At 33.4% G+C, this 17,638-nt stretch overlaps 1 protein-coding gene across 6 annotated transcripts in view; it reads left to right on the top strand.

The window, feature by feature from the left end:
* The window catches only part of CDH18 (cadherin 18), a 993,557-nt gene that overhangs the window by 279,066 nt on the left and 696,853 nt on the right, over nucleotides 1–17,638 (top strand). For 5 of the 6 annotated variants that reach the window (XM_057541771.1, XM_007188232.3, XM_057541770.1 and 2 more), the window contains one exon: nucleotides 9,306–9,368. The exons of the other annotated variant lie outside the window; for it this stretch is intronic. The gene's annotated coding sequence lies outside the window, so the exon portion shown is untranslated. The remainder of the gene's footprint in view (nucleotides 1–9,305; nucleotides 9,369–17,638) is intronic. 6 annotated transcript variants of the gene reach the window in all.

The raw sequence follows: 17,638 nt of genomic DNA, 5'->3' as shown, positions 1-17,638 counted from the left end.
CATTAAAATTCTTTCCCACTTTATGGTTTCCCCTTTATCATAATTTAACAACAATATCGTTTCAGGGTAATAAGAAAAATTGGCTTACAAATGACCCTTCTACTAATGAATGAGCAGCACCTTGTGTCAAGGAACAAAGGATTATTTATTCATTGCTCTCCTAATTATATTATGTAGAAGAGTTGTACTGCTGATGTCTTTCTAATGTGATTCAGTCAAAATGTTCTGTTTTATCATTATGTTAAAAGTACAAAGCCAAACTTCACAGTATGTGATTATTTTTCTTTAGCAAACCTTACTTATGGAATAGAGTCAATTTCTACATTCCAAGCTGTAGAGTGATAGATTATAATGATTAGTGCATATAGACTATAAAAGTATCTCATAAGTAAAATGTCCTTATTTTTATATTCAAAATTCTCTTTCAACTCATTTTGTTTTTTTTGATTTTTTTCATATTTTTAACATATAAACACATTTTAAAATACCTGAAAAAAATTTAAATGTTCTACTGATAATTATTCACTTTCACAAAAGGATAATACTGAAGGAAAACATTTTTGGACATTGCTAAAACAAATGCATTTACATTTAACTATATAAATCAAAAAAGTTGAATCAAAAGTTCACTGATTCCTAATATCACTTTGAGGGTGGTTTCATTAGTTTTCTGTGGCCACGAACAAATTACCACAAGCTTAGGTTAAAACATCTATTTGTTATTTCATAGTTCCTGTGACTCAGGGGTCCAGGCCTGGGTTATCTGGCTCTCATAAGGGTGAACAGTGAGTTAACTGGGACTACACGCCCATCTGAGGCTCAGGATCTTCTTCTAAGCTCATTCTTTTTTGGAAGAAATTAGTTCTGCACAATCCGTCTTCTTGCTGGCTATCTGCCAGATGTCTCTTTCAGATTCTGAAGTTAGTCCTCAAGTCTTAGTCAAACATGACAACTTATTTTTGCAAAACCAGCAGGAGAATCAGCCTGCTATACAGAGTTTTATATATCATAATATAATCATGGATTGACTATACCATTACATTCTTAGTTCTTGCCCACACTAAAGTGGAGATGATTATACACAGTCAGTACACCAGGGGGCGGGAATCTGCCCACCTCTGACCCCCAACTAATTAAGACCGTCTGAAATGTAAATTATATTTACCCCCTTCCAGTGTTCTCAGGGCTTTATTTCATTACAGCGCCAGCTCAGAGTCCAAAATCTAAATCAGGCCGGGTGTAGAGATAGGCCTGGATGTAGTCTATGAAGTAGATCTCCTGGGGCACATTCTTCTCCATTTGTGGACCTGGAAAACCAAAGGGACAAGTTATCAGTCCCAACACTCCTGACTTACAATGGCAGGTTAGGCACAGAACAACAGTTATAAACATTCCGATTCCAAAAAAAAAAAGGGATAGTAAGCATGAATAACTGGTCCATAATGATTCTGAAATGGTTTTTTCTTCGTTGGGTATTAAAGCCTACAAAAAAGCTTTTGTGACTTTTAGCTTCACCCCTTGAGCTTTTGGTTGAGAAAAATCTGTAGGCACATCCTTAATCCCTTGAAAACGCCAAGTGTGACTAAATCCTCCAACATTTTGATCTTTCTAAGGTGTTAACTAAAGGTTGTACAGTTCCACCCTCAGTCTTTCCTCTATGCCAGATTTCCAGCAGTTACTTATGACTTTTAGCATCTTTTGCCGTCTGGAGAGCCAATAACTTTAAAGTCATCTAGTTCTGCTTCTTTTTGTTTAGCAATTCTTCCCTAAATTTATCTCTCTCCTTTTGCATGTTACTATAATCAGCAAGAAGAAACTAGGCAGCACTTTTGGCATTTAGCTAGAGGTCCAAGTCTGTCATTTATAAATTCAAATTCCCACATAACTGCAGGACACAGTTTTACAAATCTTTTGTCACTGTATAACAGAGGTTTTCCCTCGTATAGTTTTCAGTAACATGTTCCTCCCTTCCTTCTGGACCCTCCCTGGCAGGATCTTCCAAATCCAGATTTCAAACTAACAGTCTGTTGAAGGGAATGTAGGCTTTCCCTCTCATGCTCCTTAAAATGTTTCCAGTCTCCAGCAACTTCCTGGTTTCAAAGCTACTCACACATTTAAAAATAATTTTTGTTGTTGTTATTGTACCAGTACCTCAATTCCAAATGTCAAAATCGTTATGCATTTCTATGCTGTGTACTAAATTATCTGAAAGTTTCCATGGGTCAGAAGTCTAGGCATAGCTTAACTGTGTTCTCGACTTAGGGTTTCGCTAGCTAAAATGGTATGAATCTCAGGGTCAGAATACTTGGAATTCACTTTCGTGACTAATGCCAGCTTTCTCTGAGATTGTTTTTACCCCAAACCAGCCAAAAGCCATTTCATGGCTATTCAGGTATTTTAAGACTCTATTTCTGTTTAACAGTTATTATATTGGGCATAAGTATGATAATGATAATGGTAATCACAAACATTTACATCATAGGAACTGGATATTGTATTGAAAAAAAATTGAAAGGTACAATGACTGTGAATACCACAGTTAATTTGTTCATGAATTACTTAATAGATTATTGCAAATTCAATATAATATTTGAATTATTCTTTAGAAGTTAAATAGAGCATTAAAGTATCCAAGTTTATGTGGAGTTTTAACATTACAAATACCTACAACTTTTCACATGACAGGCTTGCCCAGTCTACATTTAAATTCAGTTATTGGAATGCTGCTGAAACCAATATGGTACAGAAAGAGCAAATTAAATGAGTGAATAATTGGTAAAGAAATAGTTTCATTTCTCTCTGTTCCTCCTCCATTTAAAAATCTGGTTGAAAATTATTTCTTTTGTATTTATGTTTTCTTGTTATGAAAACCTCTCACCCAGTGGCCAATCTGATATGTTGCCAGAATAGTGGAACACAATCCATGAAGCCTTCCTTAACATTTCATACATTGAATTTTGTTTTGCTGCTTTATCACCGTTTCACTATGATCTCCTTGAGGGTGCGTACTAGAGTCTCTTCCTTGTATATCCAGATCATATTACCATGCCTGGTATGTAATAGTTTAGCCATAAGTATTTGAATGGCTACGTGAATGAACTAAATGTGTATAGATCTAAGTTGTTTTTAATGTTTAGACTTGTAATATTTTGATAAGGAATAGGGTCTTTTAAGCCAAAATCTGTGGTAGCAGCTGGCCTACTTGAATTCTACAGTGGACTGCTTACTTTGACCCTCAAGTTTTTATTTTTTATTTTTTCCTGGAGATAAATGTGCCCTATTTTATTCTCTGATTCTCTTTTCTGTCTCCTTTTAAAATGGAATTTCATTGAAGAAAACATTGTGTTCTGTTCTATCCCAGATTTTCATCCATTTCTATGGCTGTAATATTATTTGATTTTGATTTACTTCTATATTTACACCTATATCTACAGGTGATAGATAACATATCTATCAATGTTCTGGTCCTCTCTATATGTCTACATGAAAATATTTTTATCTTGAAATCACTCTCTCTCGCTCTCTCCATACACACACACACACACACACACACACACACACACACACCACTCAAGTTTTTTTTATTTTGTGGAATTATCACAGCTTTTCAATTTTCAGACTCCCTTGTCCAATTAAGTACCAAAACATAGAGATTATTTGTTAACAAACTGTTCTCATTCATCTTTTCTTCATCATTTCTATTGCTGTCACCCCAATTAACATAACTGTTTATTCTTATGTCTACAATGATAGTGATACATATAATAATGGGTCTTTATACCTCTTTCTGCTACCTCTTTCTTCATATACATACCACGTGCTACTTTTCCACTGCTGTTTATAAATCTCTAATCATTCAATGCATCAATATCTTTTAATCCTGAAGTAAAATCTTTGGGCAGAGCAGACATACAATTTATAAAATTTCCATAGGTTATTCTTATATATAATTAGGCACTAAGAAGCTATAAGCATATTTTAATCTAGAAAAATAAATAATGGAAAGTATATTTTGAAAGAATACTCTTAAACTAGTACCCTAGTCTTAGAATAAATACAGACCTCTTTGTCAGGTGTTCAAGAGTCACTTTGCCAATCCAACATTATCTCTCATTGCTCTTTTCTGTGAGGTTTCATCCATTTACATCTGACATTTTGGGAGTGTTTTCCTCCTTCTATAAATATTACATATTTACAAGCATTAACTATGTCATATTCATATGTTCCTGCTCACTATTATGTCATGAATGCTTCCCATGTCCTTAAAATCTTCACATATAATTTCATTGGCTACATACAACTGTAGTTTAATTTTTAATATTTTATATTATTTTAAATGTTCTCTTTATCACAAGAGATTCTCTAATGAATCTTTCTATAGGTAAATATTTGCCTTAATTTAAAATCATTCTTGTGGATATTTCCAAATTGATTGACTGATAACCTGGTGTTACATAATTCTACTCATATTCATAATTTCCCAGGCTCATGAAGTATATTATTTTAGGTCCATTCAAGGTAGCCTCTAGGTTAAAAAATCAGAGTTTACCAAAACAGAAAAGGTAAGTAACTTGCTGACAGTGATCCAGCTAGTATGTGCATAACTTGGGTTTTTAAGCAAATGATCTGACTTCAGAGCTATTGCCTTCCCACCACATGTGCAGTAAAGTTGCAGAGTATATAGGCTATATTGCAGGTTGACTTACCTGTGAAGAAGACTAGGAGATGGAGATTACTATGCAGGAGATTAATTGGCTGGTAATATTTACATGAAAACATGTGTAAGGAAAGAGAAGGAAGAAAATGGAAATAAGTAGCAGAAGAAGTTAAGTTCTGAGGTAACTGCAGAAGAGGGCTCAACAGACTATATGAGGAATTCTGATGATGGATGACCCTTTAGTGCTTTATCTACTTGGGTTAAGGGGACCAAGTCTTTATATCTCAATGACAGTCTGTTATTGAATATTAGCTTTCCTGGGAGGAGGACGTGACCTTGGGAGAGAAGCTTATTTCAACAGAGATCTTTAAATACATTATCTTCTCACTGATATTCGTACAGATAAATTCTGATTCTTAAAAAAACAAAAACAAAAGCAATATAACACTTGGATTTGTCTTTGGGTTGGTATGGTTCTTAAAAAGCACAATCAAATAGTTCTGTCATCATACTTAATTGTGAGAAACTTGAAGATTTCCTGCTGTGATCAGGTATAAGTCAAGGATGTCCCCCCTCACCATTCCTTTTAAAAATCTAATAAAAGTTTTAGGTAATGAAATAAAAAAGAAAAGGAAATAAAAAGGTATGAAGATTGGGAAAGAAGAAATAAAACTATCTTTGTTTGCAGATGACATGATTGTCCATACAGAAAATCCAAAAGGACTGACCAAAAAACTTCTAGAACTAATAAGTGATTATAACAAGGTTGCATGATACAAGGTTAATACACAAAAGTGTATTATCAGCAATGGACCAAGTGGAATTTGAAATCAAATATACAATAACATTTACACATGCACTCAAAAAATGAAATAGTTAGGGACAAATCCAACCAAATATGTACAAGATCTAAATGAAGAAAACTACAGAACGCTGATGAACAAAATCAAAGAAGAACTAAATACATGGGGAGATTCCATATTCATGATTAGGAAGACAATATTGTCAAGATTTCATTTCTTCCCAACTTGATATATAAACTCAATTAATTCCTACCAAAAGCCCAGCCACTTATTTCATGGATATCACCAAAGTGATTCTAAAGTTTATATGGAGTGGGAACTTCGCTGGTGGCACAGTGGTTAAGAATCAGCCTGCCAATGCAGGGGACATGACTTTTTTTTTTTTTTTTTTTGGGGACATGACTTTGAGCCCTGGTCCAGGTACATCCCACATGCTGTGAAGCAACTAAGCCCATGTGCTACAACTACTGAGCCTGCGGTCTAGAGTCCGTGAGCCACAACTACTGAGCCCGTGTGTGACAACAACTGAAGCCCGCGTGCCTAGAGCCCATGCTTGGCAACAAGAGAAGCCACTGCAATGAGAAGCCTGCGCACTGCAACGAAGAGTAGCCCCTGCTTGCCGCAACTAGAGAAAGCCCACGCGCAGCAACAGAGACCCAACGCAGCCAAAAATAAATAAATGTATTTTTAAAATAAATAAATAAATAAAATAAAGTTTATATGGAATGGCAAAAGACCCAGAATAACCAACACATGATTCAAGGAGAAGAACAAAGCTGGAGGACTGACACTAACTGACTTACTATACATCTACAGTAATCAAGACAATGCAGTGTTGTGAAAGACCAGCTGAGTAAATCAATAGAAAATAATAAAAACAGGATATAGACCGGCCCCCATATATATAGTCAACTGATCTTTAACAAAGGAGTAAGGGCAATACAATGGAACAAACATAGTTCCTTCAACAAATAGTGCTTGAACAAATGGATATCCACATGCAAAGAAAAAAAGAATCTAGGCACAGACCTTATAACTTTCACAAAAATTAACTCAAAATGAAGCACAGAACTTCATGTAAGATGCAAAAGTATGAAAGTTTTCGAAAATAATATAGGAGGAACCAAGATGACCTTGGGTATGGTGATGACTTTTTAGATACAACACCAAAGGCACAAACCGTGAAAGATATAATTGACACGCTGGACTTCATTAAAATTAAAAACTTCTGCTTTGCAAATGACACTATAAATAGAATCAGAAGACAAACCATGGACTGGAAGAAAACATTTGCAAAAGACTCATCTGATAAAAGATTCTTATCCTAAATATACAAAGAACCCTTAAAACTCAACAATAATAAACCAATCTGATTTGTAAAATGGACCAAAGACCTTGATAGATATTTCACCAAAGGAGATATACAGATAGCAGATAAATATATGAAAAAATGTTCCACATCGTATGTCATGAGAGAAATGCAAATTTAAAAAATGAGATACTGCAACACACCTATTATAACTGCCAAACTCCAGAACAGTGACAACAGCAAATGACAGTGAGGATGTGGAACAATAAGAATTCTCATTTATTGCTGGTGGGAATGCAAAATGGTATAGTCACTTTGTAAGGCAGTTTGGTGACTTCTTACAAAACTAAACATACTCTTACTATGCAATTCAAAATCACAGTCCTGGATATTTACCTCAAAAGAGTGGAAATCATATCCACACGAAAGCCTGCACACTTTATTCATAGCAACTTTATTTATAATTACCAAAACTTGGAAGCAACCAAGATTCCTACAGTGGATGAGTGGATAAATAAACTGATACATCCAGACAATGGCATATTACTCAGCACTAAAATATGTGAGTTATCAAGTCATGAAAAGATATGGAGAAACCTTAAATACATATCACTGATAGAAGCCAATCTGGAAAGGCTATATACTGCATGATTTCTGGAAAAGGCAAAACTATGAAAACTATAAAAAGTTCAACGTTTTCCAGGAATTGGGAAGGGGGGAAATGAATAGTTAGAGCACAGAGGATTTCAAGGGCAGTGAAAATACTCTGCATGATACCCCAATAATGAATATATGTCATAGATTTCTACAAACCCATAGACTGTACAATTCCACGAGTGAACCATATGTGAACTGTGGACTTTGGGTGATTATGATGTGTCAGTGTAAGTTTATAAATAGTAATAAATATACCACTCTGGTAGGGAATGGTGATAATGAGAGAGGCTATGAGTGTTTTGGCAGAGGATATATTGGAAATCTCTGTATCGTCCCTTCAACATTGCTATGAACCTTAAACTGCTCTAAAACAATAATATCTTAATAAAATAAAATAAAATTAAATCAAAGGATTATAGTATTATTGTATTATGCAGTCATGTCTCTTTTTTTTGTTATTTTTGGACAACATGGAAAGACTTTAGTTCCTGTGAATATATAATAAGCCTGTAATTTTGAAAGAGATTTGAAATCAAGGAGAATACAATATAATACGAATGCCTTTGAAACAGTGACCTATATAGTGAGAATACATTTTGATGGGACTACATATATATCTTCTAAAATATTCCGTCTCTAGTTAGAAGTGTACTTTTTTATTACTTTATGAGCTCAGAAGTGCAAATTAGTATTTGTTGAAATTGTCTCTAAAATAATTGTTGAATTTTAAAATATTAGGCACACAGAAATAGCTGAAGTAGAGGCAAGATAGGTGTGATTTAATAGGAAACTAAAATATATGTTGCCTAATAAGGGGACATTATTATAAATCCTTTCCAGAAAGTATTTGGTTGAATTGTTCCCTTAAGTTTGAGTAAATGTTTGCAACACAGAAGGTGGAGTTATTCATTGGTGACATCTCCTGGTTGACTGAGCAGTTTTCACTAAGCTAAGAATAAGTATAAACTAGCTTTCTTTTGCCGGATTTTAAAAAGTTAAATTAGAGGACTTTGTCCCAATTAGCGTCAGTGCTGTGCATCAGGCCATACACATGGAAGAGAGCGCCTTATTTCCAGCAATGAAGCAGAGATGAAATGACCATCCGTATGCTATTGGTCTCATTTCCAACAGGCCTATGGGAACCTTTGCAGAAAATGTAAGCTACACATAAGTCCCCACGTGCTCGCATGTGAGTTACCCTCTGGTAGAACATTCAAATAACTCAAAACTTCAAAATTACTCCTTGCAAACCCTTGATGCGCCTCAACTCAAATCATGCACACAAGAGTTGCAGGGGTGCATGCATCATGCACTATTAGTGAGTGATTCTAGTTCCTAGTAACAGGGCACCTGAACGCTATATCATCACCAGTTCCTAAACTCAAACTTAGAAATCAGTCACTTCGGGCTTTACTTTACCTCTTGTTGTAGGAAAGGCTGTATTGAAGAGGTCAGAGTTCTGAAATACAACCACGAGAGAACACACGTATTGGGAACCTAGGGAGCCTGAAGCTTCTGAGTAGTATGTGTTCTAAAGGAATCTGAGACTTTTTGCTTTCAATAGATGGATAGATAATAGGTAGACAAATAGATAATTGAGATCTCCAAACTACTTCAAATCTCTTTCTCTTAACAGTGCTCCCGGGACATATGGCTATGCTCTAAAAAACAAAAATCTGGCAGTTCAAGTCCCTCAATATTTTGCCTCTTCAAAAACTGTATTTGCTATCCATCCCCCGTTATGTTCTCATGAGTTGGATTCTTGAGTGGTATGGAGAATTTTGTAATAAGCTATTACCTTTTATAGCTATGCATACTATATATGATATAGATGTCAGAAAGTTTTTCATATATTTTTTTCTCTTTTTTTTCTCTTCAGGACCCAATCACAGCCATACATAAGAAAATAATATCATCAAACATTCATGAAGTGAATTACAAGGTAAAATTTTCTATGTATTATCTGTTATATAAAAAATGTTGTAGAAATGTAAAAATTGTTGTCATATAGCTTCTCTTAAAGATCTTTATAGCTATTCTGAGATAATTAGAGGTTTGGCAGAGCAATTTTCTTCGGTATTTTAAGATCACTCATTAAAAAATATAATCTCTTCCATTATTTTCTCTAATAAATTTTGGAACTGTTTCTCACGGGCACACTTTTCAAATGCCATAGAACCAGCAAAGGTACATTGACATTAGGCTGACTTCTTAAAGTTTTTCTAATTTTTTTTTTTAAGTGAAAGCTCAAGAAAGAGACTGACCTGTAAAATAGATTTAAAAACTATTTCTAAGTTATAATTTTGTACATGTGTGTGCTTGGAGTACATAGAGAAATCTGATTATGTATGTTTTATCAATCATTTGAACTTGTTGCTAGATGTAGATCTCTTTCCTAATGGACATTGAATTTATGTTTTATAACATCTTTAAACATCAGAGTCTAGAGATATAACAGTTTCTGGCTATTAATCATCATTTATCTGTATAAATCTGTTTTATAGATAGGGTTTATTAAAACAATGATACTTATACTTGAATAATAAGTATAATAGGTATAGATATTGAAAAATTTAATAAATAGTAGATAAAAATAATAGTACACCCTCTAACATTTTGGTGAGTGACTAATGAGATCTGATACAAAATTGCCTTACATTATAAGAAACATCTTCTTGAACATCTGAATTTCTTGTGAAAAGATGAAATATCAGGATACAGCCATGAGATCAAAAGTACTGTTTTAATTTATTTTGTATAAAGTATATTTCACCACACATATTCTGTATAATTGCCTGACTTTTTAGGTAAGTATGCAAAAATCTTATTAAACCCTGCTGATTTATAGCAGCAGAAAGGATTAAAAATGCTGATATTTCAAAACATTCGATATTTTCAAAGTCAAATTCTGTTGTTTCATGTAACATGCTTGTTATTATTTTAGAAACAGACCTCTAAATATAGATATGTTTTGTGATAGTATATTAAATGTAAAAACAAACAAATAAAATCTAAACCATTATGTTCCATTCATTTCAAACAAAGATACAAAGTAATACAGTTTTCAAATGTAGGCCCCTCCTTCCTCATCCATATCACCTGTGTCTGTCCTGAGTGCCCCACTCAGGACACGACAAAGTTAACTATGTTGGAAACCCTTAGAAAGGGTGAGTCTTCTTATCACATAGGTTCAAAATTTATTTGTTTCGCAGATGAATTTTGTTTGAAAGTGCATTTTTGGATGCAGGAACATACGGGAGTTAAAAAAAAAAGAAATTGTGTTGTAAAAGGTTTGTGACATACATAGGTTAATTATCTTAGTAATAAATTATCAATACTTTCTTACAAATAAACAAGACTTTACCTATCATCATGAGTATACTTCCTCATTACAGGAAAAGCACAGTAGGTTTGTGTGTGTGTGTGTGTATGTGTGTGTGTGAAAAAATTTACCTCCATTTTCATGCCACAGGATGTGAATTAAACATAAATAACTTTGAAAATGGAAATACTAATGTATAATTTTATTATTACATTATTTATTATATTTATATCTTACAGTGCCATCCTTAAGATTGTAGGTAATTGTAAACAGAATTATATTTACGCTAAATTATTTGTTCTGCATGTGAGAGCTAAGATTCATTGCACACCTTCTGAAAGGGTTATAGTAGAGCATGTAGGACATCACACATTTTATTGTCTTATAAAGTAAAGCTTAATTAGACTTTTAATGTTAGTCCAAGTTTTCATGGCTTTAGGTCAAATTTAAAGAGGGGTCTATGCAATATAAAAAGGAAGGAGAATATGACACTGTTTACCAAGTGAATTTAAGTATAAGTGTACTTGTCAAGTTCAAAATTAATGCAACTTACTAAAAAAAGGAGAAAAGAAAAAAAAAGGTTAAAAAAGATTTTACACTGCTTGTTTCTGTGAATTAAAGTCTAACCATATATTTATATTGATTTTAAGCTAAATCTCACTTAAACTTTGACTCATAAGTTTCTTTAACTCTATTGTAAAATATAATATTTGAGGATGTAAATATCAAGACAATTTCAGTATTTAATAAATTAAGACAGACGTGAGATTAATATCCTTGAGAAAAGAAGTTCTTGCCACTACATTGGTTTGTAATTTTCTTCTCAATCTACATCTTTTTTTTTTTAATCTCCAGTTTACAACCAGCAGTGTCCGACATAAAGGGCTTACATTTCAGAAGAATATTCATACTCTACTTCTCTTCTATAATATCACAGGAAACCTTGTGTCAAAATTTTCTTAGAAAGACAATTTTCAGAAAGACATATGTCCACTTTAAATTTGTGATTAAATTGTTTTTAATAGACAAATCAATTAAATTAAAAAACAACAGAATTCAAAATAAACCTGTTGAATATTTAATGGAGTAAAACTGAAAACTTCATTCTAAGTTATAAAATAGTAGCTGTTTCATAATTTAAAAAAAATATCAACTTTGGTAGATAATCAAATATACAAGTTTTATATATTTAAATGAAGTTAATGTGAGTACACAATTTATACATATTGACACTCAAAATTTACCTCATGCCATTTTCAATGGATTATTATATTCTTTTATGATTATGGGGAAATAGCATAATGCATGTTTACTTAAGTTATTTAATATTTACCCTTCGCTTTTCTCATCTCAAAAATGTGAGTACTAACATATTTCTGTTCTATAAATTTCTATAAATACTACTTCATACACTTTATGTTATCTATCTATCTGTTACACTTACCCAATAGTAGTTTCAGGTTTTTCTGTTTGTTTGTTTCCATGTACTTTCTTTTAAGTGTTCCTTATATGATTACATAAAGAAACCAAGAAAATTGCATAACTTTCTGATGACAACATGTAACAGGCTGTATAGTTCTGTAGTCATTAATATGACTACATCTTACAAATGACTAATATTGAATGCTCCCAGTGATCGGTGCTTATAAATTCATTTCCTCCTCAAAGCTATGCTATGATATAGGTATGATTACTATTTTAGAGAAGAACTGTGGATAAAATAGAAATGGCATGATTTTTATAGGACTTTAGACAATTATTTTTAAATATCAACTAAAAAGTAAAGTATGATTATATTAAGTTCAACATTTGCTCACATGTTTATTCTTAAGTACAGAGGAGTAAAACTTATCATCAAATGATACCAAACAATCAGTATGGGGCCTCTGCGTACAAAATGTCACATGGGATTGATGCTTGTCTGGGTTTGGTTTAAACTGGTGAAAACTCTGGTTTCTAGTTGCAGTTGTTAAGATGTATGAACTCTGTAAAAAGAAGTCATTCTGAAAAGGAACATCACGGGCTACCGTGCTAAAGAGAAAAGGCGCCCTCAACATTGTCATCGTTTCTGCTGCCACTTGTTTGGATGTTAGAGTCCATGGCAAGGAGAGTGTGTGCTTATTTCTCTAGGCTGAAAGTTTTTGTCTTGTCGCGTAGCCATGGCAGATTCATGAGCACCTTCTATCCGCTGAAGGATAGAATCAAGCTGACCGTTCATAAGGAAGAACATGATTATGTACTTTCGAACTTCTTTCACATTTGTGGATGAACAGCAGTATCCATGCTGCTCAAAGTCAAACATTTATCCGTTTTCACTTAGTCAACAGTGTCATCTATTTGACACGTCTCACTGAAGAAATAACTTTCAACCAGTCTGCATTAAATCCATCTCTTCAATATTTAAATCTCACCAAAATCTTCAACTTCGTAAAAAAATAACCTTATAAGAAACATTGTTTAATTCAGTGATCACACACTTAAAGTTCAATTTACATAAATCAAAGAAAAAGTATTTAGTATATATTGATGAATAAAGAATGACATTTTCTTGGAAGATAACAAAGTAAGTGAATGAATTATCTATTTGAAAAAATGAATGACTCTTTTGAAGTATAATGTCCTCTGTGAGTTAACTACAGTTATTCTCAAACCTTTCCTTGTTTCTAAATATTCTATCACTTTTCATTTTTATCAAATTTTCCTCTTTGTTATTATCTACCAGTCTCTACTTACTGTTAAGTCATAATGCGTAAATGTGGAGACTTAAACTACCAGAATTTTCCTTTTCCCCTTAAACATGTGACTTTGTCTCACTTCTGTCTTTCCAAGTTTATCTTCACAACAATATTTAACTAACTGTATTGAGGAAAGTATCTTTAACTTACTTGCATTTATAGTCTACCTTTCTGCATTCCCTCCCCTCTGGGTAAAGCATACTACTTGGCATAAAATAGATTAGTAAATATTAATTAAATTGAACTAAGGGACAAAGGTGGTAAAGAGCTAGTTTAATAGAGTATGGCTCCTAAAATACACAAAGGAGTATCAGAGATTAGAGGGTTGGTGAGAGATGAGGGAGGAACATCTTGACTCTACTCATTAGCCTGAACTAGTTTATTAGATTAGCAAATTGTTAGGCTGGATGGTTTTGAAGGCACTAACTGTGAGGAAATGAATTGTGATTGACGTGGCTTCAGTGGATGAGAGGATGGGGAGAAAGCCAAAAAGATGTCAGAGGGCTAAGCTGAGCTCAAGAAGGGCTGAGTGTAGAGTAGCTGGTGAACCTATCATGTGATGTTTCCTTAATTAAAGAAAAAAAAATTCCCAAATATTGGATATTTTCACTTTATGCATATAAATTATTGGATACCCAGCCCAAGCCAGTTACTAAGTGACTGGAATACACAATTTCATTTATTATTTAGAATAATACAATTTTATTGCCTCCATTTTATTGACGAGGAAGCTAAACCTGGATTGATTGTGGGTCCTTCTGGCACCAATCCTTTGCTCTTAACCATCAGGAATGTATATAGTTATATTCAATCAGATATGTACCATGTTTGAGGTATTCTGGTATTTACAATTATTGGTTTCTTTCTAATTGTGGACTCACATTTTCACTTCCTGCTTTCCTTTAAGTAAGATACTAGAACTCCTACTTCAAATCCCTTCAAAACATGTGCAAATTTTTGTTTCTTTATGGATTTTTTTTGCTCAGAGTTTGCATATCTTTCATCAAATTCTCAATAGATCTGGGTTTTAAGTAAGTAAAAAAAAACAATAACAAAGGGATAGAAAAAAATCATACTACAATATGGATCATTTGGAAAACACAGCTGCATTTGTAAGTGGTCCTAATTACAGTATGCAATAATTGATATACACAAAACATGAATAGTCACCTGAATAAAGTTTGCAAAATCTGAGAGCGGATTTTTATGAGGCAGATTTATAAAAACATAATATGACCTTTATATACATCTTCTGACTTAATTGCCATGTGTTTAATTTGCGTTTATGGAATTAACTCAAGGCCAAATTGTGAGGTAAGCAACTGTCGTTTGGCTCGACACATTTTGTATTTAGCACCACTTTTACGAATCTGTGGATATTTTTCATAATTCCATATACTGCTGCTTCATCTTTCCCAAATGTTGGTGGTCATTCTCCAGCTCACCATCAGCTACCCCATCATTCTTTAAAAAAACAATTGCAACATCTAGATGTTGCTGTGTCCTTTTTTTTCTTAAGGTCTTGTCATCTGTGAATCAAAAATAGTAATATCATTAGTTGTTGATATATTAGTGGTCTATTAGTCCCTTCTGAAATTTGATTCCATATTGCTATTAAGACTCAGAACTAAGGAAGGACTCAAATACTGAGGATTTCTGTTCTACAGCAGCCTGTGTAGTTTTTTATTGTGCTTTCTATGTGAGTTGTTTTTAATGTGTGGTGTGGTGTGTTTAAACAGGGGCCGGTGACACATCTCAAATCATGTTATTCAATTTCATGAGTGTTTTTGCATAACTAAACTGTCAGGCACTGTGCAGGGTGCTGCAATGTAGGTTATTATCTCACTAAGTGTTCTTGATGATCTGATAAGGTAGGTATTAATATCCCCATTTCTTTAGAGTAAAATTATTAAACAACTCAATCGAGATCAAGTGGGTGTTCACACTTAGGTTTTCTGGCGATAATTTTAGAATTTTCTCTTATATCACAACTGGCCTGTTTGGCATCTATTCTTTTTACCTTCTCATTGCTGTGATTTCTATTTTACCTCAGAAAAATAAATTGTTTTTGGTCACATTTGTTTTGAGATTCAAATCCAGGCATATTTATAGGGATATAAAAATGTTTTAGAACCTCTTTTGATATAGCTTCACTTGTTTTAAGCTAGAATATACTACAACATAATGCCATCTATTTCAACATTATTGCAAAAATGGTGTATCCCGATTGTTTTGTAAGAAGGTAAAATAAAGTTTGGACCGATTTTAGTGTGTGTGCAGATTTTATTTATTAAGCCTGCATTGCAAGGACAAGAAAAGCCATTGTGCAGAGCTGAAGACATGTTTCCCAACAAATGGCCATTTATTCTGATTTAATGTAACTTTTGGGCACCAGTAAATCACCCTCTGAGATAAGAAGCCAAAGCATAAGATTTTTAAGTTTTGACGCTCCCTGTCAAACTGATGCTTTACACAGGCATTTCTGTTGCTTAAAGGCTGAGTAAATTCAAGGAAAAATGTTGAGATATCTTTTTTTTTTTTTTTGGCCTTGATTGGGGAGATTATCTAGGTTTTTCATTTATCCCATTGATACATTATTTTAAAAGTTGGATGCGGGGAATGGACCTTATAAGTAACAAAATTTATGTGATAATAACATAGTACATTATGTAAAAATCATAACAATTCCAAGAAATTCAATGAATTTTCCTAATTTCAGAAGTTTTGAATATCATAAAGTACCAAGAAATATAACATTTGCATATCTGTATCATAAGTAAACTATATTATTTTTATTTTTAGCCAGTTCGAAATATGAAACTCTGTTCTTTCCTCATGCTTAAATCAATTTCTTGGATCTTTTTAAACTTACCAAAAATTTAAATTTTCTGATCATTGTGGAAGTAGGCAATTTATTTGACTATCTTTTTACTGTTCTTTTCCACTGTTGAAATCATGAAGCTAGTCCAATCTGGGCATATGGGTCCAGGACACTGAGGGAAAATGACAAGTCTGATAGTCCCCTAGCAGAACTCATAATCATATCAGAGATATTTTTTTGAATGGAAAAATATTTGGTGCATGCCTATGTGTCATTGCTTTGATTGACAGTCTGACAACTTCTTTATTACATTAGGTTAGATTCTGACAACTTCTGATTCTGACAGCTTCTTTATTACATTAGGTTAGATCATGCAAATGAAATCTCAAACGCAAGATTCAGCACCCTTCATGTTATTTGTAAATTATGGTAAATTGTATTTTATTGTTTTTATCACTCATGTTGAAAATGTCTTTTTTTGAAATATTTATATTCTGAGTAAAATACCTAGATATTATATAATGCTCAATATTTCAATCACTGATCATACATTTTCACCTGAATAATATAAAATATCTTCAGCTGAGAGTCCAGAGGTCCAAGATTTATTGGCAGCTCTTCTTTTTGAAACTTGTTAGCTGTGTGATCTTGAGTAATTAATGTACCCTTTCTGGACCTTAGGATCATTATTTGATAATTAGGAGTGGGAGTGGATTTGTGGTTTCCAGGACCCAATCCTTGAACTGGGGCCTTTCTGATATAAAGTTTCACTGGTTCAGGTTACAGTGATAAACATAATTACTGAGTTTATTGTAATGATATATTTATTTCATTTAAGAGTTCTGATTTATTGTTACTTGCTTAATGTTAAATTGTATTTTCTTAAAAGATTAAAAGAATATCTCAATCAAGTTTAATTTTTGGACTCAGAATTCTGTTTAGAACAACAAAAATGTAAAAATACAGCTGGAGACAGAGATATTTCTATTTAGGATGCTAGATGATACAGAATAACTGATCATTTTATTAACTATAATAATGGTATCATACTTACCATTTTGTAAGAAAATATCTTTTTTTTTAAAACCTCATGCTAAACTATTTAGAAGGACTTTTTCATATATAGGATTTGTGACGAAAGAGTTCATCAAAATATGGAGGTAAGGGGCTTCCCTGGTGGCGCAGTGGTTGAGAATCTGCCTGCCAATGTAGGGGACACGGGTTCGAGCCCTGGTCTGGGAAGATCCCACATGCCGCGGAGCAACTGGGCCCGTGAGCCACAACTACTGAGCCTGCGCGTCTGGAGCCTGTGCTCCGCAACAAGAGAGGCCTCG

This window comes from Balaenoptera acutorostrata, chromosome 2, assembly GCF_949987535.1.
Source record: "Balaenoptera acutorostrata chromosome 2, mBalAcu1.1, whole genome shotgun sequence".
NCBI lineage: Eukaryota > Metazoa > Chordata > Mammalia > Artiodactyla > Balaenopteridae > Balaenoptera > Balaenoptera acutorostrata.
Note: the sequence above shows the minus strand (reverse complement) of the source record. Positions and strands in the feature narration are given on the sequence as shown.